This window comes from Centruroides sculpturatus, unplaced genomic scaffold (assembly GCF_000671375.1).
Source record: "Centruroides sculpturatus isolate CEXI.00-Female unplaced genomic scaffold, Cexi_2.0 scaffold298, whole genome shotgun sequence".
NCBI lineage: Eukaryota > Metazoa > Arthropoda > Arachnida > Scorpiones > Buthidae > Centruroides > Centruroides sculpturatus.
Window position 1 is genome coordinate 536,519 of NW_019384568.1, and position 3,820 is coordinate 540,338.

Here is a 3,820-nt window from a genome sequence, read left to right on the forward strand (position 1 = left end):
ATTAAATCCCATAACCGTTAACGTGTCTAAAGGTGTATAAGTATAAAGTTATTATAATGATTTCTGTTATAAAATTATTGCCGATAGTTTAAAAGTTGAAATTATAAGTAAAACACTCGAATAAAATAATAAATTAAATCAGTAAATCTCTGCCACGCCCGTAGAAATTCATTTCGACGTCGCTTCATCCCGTGTTATCTTCGGTAAAACTTTAATACCTCGCCAGAAATTTGGCATTACAACTACTTTAAACACTAGTATGTAAGATAATATTACTTTAGTACACTTTAACGATATCAAAAGTAAATATTAAACTCACCAAAACTTGATTATTGTCAAAATACGAGCGGAGAGAAGAGGGGAAAAGTGTAGCTGAATACCTCTCTGGGATGTTGCCAAGAATAGGAATGTTTCTATTTTCTGCACTCACGTGGGTGATGTCATTTCGGTATCCATTTTGTATTTAGGAATTGACCTACTACAGTGTCTCTATTAATACACTACGGGGATCGTTCATTTGATGAGATGACATAATGTACACTTTTAAATGATTTGTAGTCTCTTAATTAATTAAATTTATAACTGAAGATAATTAAAAATTGGTTGTGATATACTTTCCGGTTGACTTTTTTAAGTTCCTTGTATGGAAATTTTCTTTCTATTTTTTGCATGTTTCTGCGTCGATAATCTTATAGGTTAGCTTGTTATTAAAATCTTGTCATCGTTAATTGGCATATTTCTTTTGTTATTTGTTATTAAAGTGACATTCATTTATCTTTACTTTATCTTATTCTCTTTTTCCGCTTATCATGCTCCAATTCTTGAAAACAAAATGAAATTCAATTTTATTACTTCAAAACTCAATATTAGAAGAATTTTTTTTTTCTTTTTTTCGTACGAAGAAAAATGAAAGTTATTCCTTTTAAATTAACAAAATGTTTCTGTTATTTTCTCCATTCTTCCTTTCAGTAATAATAATAATTATTATTCTCATTAAAACTAATCAAAACGTAATTAAATTAACTTATATTTTTCTTGAATTTCCTTGTCTACGTAGCCATTAAGAGGGCCCTTTTTTTTACAGAGGAGGCTAGTATGGGTTTGGCAAGGTCACAATGGAGAGGCCGAGTGATGAAGGACGAGCCTTACATTCCTGAAAAATTCCCGGATTTGTTTCCAGAACGGTGGGATATACCACCTTAACTGCTCGCCCACTCTTTTTTTTGCCTTGTAAAGACTACGACGGCCTCTTTTTTTGGGGGTCTGTGGTGGGTTCGGCCAGTCCCACAATGGGAGCGGTCGGTGGTGTAGTGCGGAGCCGCAACATACTTGGATCAGATCATTCCTAAAAACACTCTGGGATTTTCGATCACCTGAATTCGAACACAGGATGGTAGATTTCCGCCTTAAACGGCTTCATTATTTAACCGTTTTTAAACGTTTAATTTATAAATAGGCCTAATTTAATTATATCAAATCTTAGAAATTCTCAAATAAAATGTATAAAATCATCAGAAAATCAAATAAAATTTCTATTTCCTCTAAACTTTTAACGATAATACTCTTTCACAGAAAACATTTACATCACATTACTCAACGTTTGTATACTACAACTATCCATTTATTACAGATTCCTTTTCTCATAAATTTCATTTTATTTCATAAATTTAGGATAAGAAATAAATTTCCTTTCAAGCATCGATACCGATTTTCCTAACAAACATCATCAGAATTTTAAATTAACGTTCTTCTTCTGTTTATACTTCACAATATTTACAGTATTAATTAAATACTGCACACGCACTTGTTATTTTCTTTTCCTTCAGGCAACTAAGAGGGCCTTTCTTAATCATACCCATTGTAAGTTCGGTCAGGCCCGCAATGAGATAGTTAGTAACAGGGCCCGATCGCCTATGGTAAATACCAGAGGAGTAGCTCGAACAGAATCGATCCGGGTTCCCCCAGAGCAATACTATTATAATATTTACTAAGCGGATTATAATTCATGAATTAAGTCTCTTTAGATACAACTTTAAAGAGGATAAATGTTGATTTTAAAATGTTTAAACTTCTTACTTTTTTAGTCTTTTATGGTTTATATAAATATTTATACAATGAGCAAGCGAGGTAAGATTTTATGTACAGTACAGTAATGTCACAGTTGAATTTATTTACCTATTAAAGAATGTTTTGATGTTCCATTTTTCTGTAATGAATACGTAAAAAGTAAACGTTATTTTAGTCTTATTTTTACCTGTTATTGTAATTTTTATAAATGACTAGCGGATATGTCCTGTACTGTCTGAAGGAATAGTATTAAGGACGAACACTAAATTGGTTTTTTTTTCCTTACTATTGTTATACATATCACGAAGTTTCAAGGGGATGAAGTTAAAAGAGAAGTGGGGCTTTCAGGATTTTTGGTAGCCTATGATTTCTTAAGGATTCTAGACAGCAATTGTGAGGAATTTGTGAAGAATGTTAAAGAATAGGGGGATAAAATTAGGGAATGTTCAGGTTTCATGGTAGCCAGGCCCGTCGAGAGGAAGGAGGAGCGAGCTGGTGATTTTTCCCTGGCCCAGAGAAAATTTAGGAACACGTAGCGGTTTCAACCCTAAAGAGTTAGAGTTATTTTACAAACAAAAAAATAAAATAAAATATTTAAGACTGCCTTTAAACANTACAGATAGCATTGTGAATGGATTTGTGCATTTATACTTATTTTTATGCATAAATTTATGCATTTATTTAAAATTTTTAAGGACAGGCAAATGGGTTCTTCTCTCCCTGAACACACCTACAGCTGTAAGTAAATTTTCTTAGTATAACTCTTGGTATGTTTTCATAAATAATTTTATTTATATAGATAAGTTATGTGCCACTTAACAGCATGGATAAGTAAACATCATAGAGTACTTAGACAAACCTTATAGGGAATAGTCTACTACTCACATAAGCTATACATAACCGAATGAAAAATATAGTTATGTGTCTAAATACATAACTAAACATAGATAAAATACAGGCAGCTATGAAGTTTTCAGCTCCATTATAACCTTATTGAACCTACATTGTATGTCTGGTCCATTATTAAGTGGTACAAACTTGTACACCAAGAAATATACCACAAATTATATGAAAAAAGTTTATAAATCTCTACTATAAATGAAGCTCTGTATTAAAATGTAAATATAAACCAAAAATATTGTAAGATATCAATATATTTTGATATAAACAACTTCATATTATATAAAACAAAGTGTTTGTTTTCAGATTTATAAAGTTTATAGGAGTCAAAAGTATTTACAAATAAAATGTTTTGTAAGATCCCCCTCTTTCAGATCTCTAACTGTACAGTCGGGAGAAAATTGCGGTATATATAAAATGATTGCTGATAGCTCGTAATGCTGTAAAATTAAAATATCTAGCAAGAAAATTCAAGGCTTCATTTCTAATGCCTATTACATTTAATATGATACTTTAGATTATACTGTATTACAAATTACTAAACATGTTGAATAATATACATTATAACAATTTATAAAGATGATAAAGATAATTTATTTTTTAAGCTAAATAGAAGTGAGTGTATACTAAATTTGTATTTAGTACATAGTATTCTGCTTAACATTGAATTATACTAATCAAGTGCACAATTCTGTAATAAATGTTGTAAGATCCAGTACTGTATACTTAAAAATTTAAATTAATTATATTTGTTTTGAATTGTATAATTAATCATTTCTTTTGAATATAAATATAATATATTTGAGGTCATGATAGTGATGTGTTAACATGTTTATTAATATGCATACTTTTC

At 30.2% G+C, this 3,820-nt stretch overlaps 1 protein-coding gene across 1 annotated transcript in view; it reads right to left on the reverse strand.

Moving 5' to 3' along the window:
• Window positions 1-545, reverse strand: part of LOC111624088 (spectrin alpha chain-like) — a 42,785-nt gene extending 42,240 nt beyond the window's left edge. The window contains exon 1 of the mRNA XM_023366867.1: window positions 320-545. The gene's annotated coding sequence lies outside the window, so the exon portion shown is untranslated. The remainder of the gene's footprint in view (window positions 1-319) is intronic.
• Window positions 546-3,820: the final 3,275 nt, after the last annotated feature.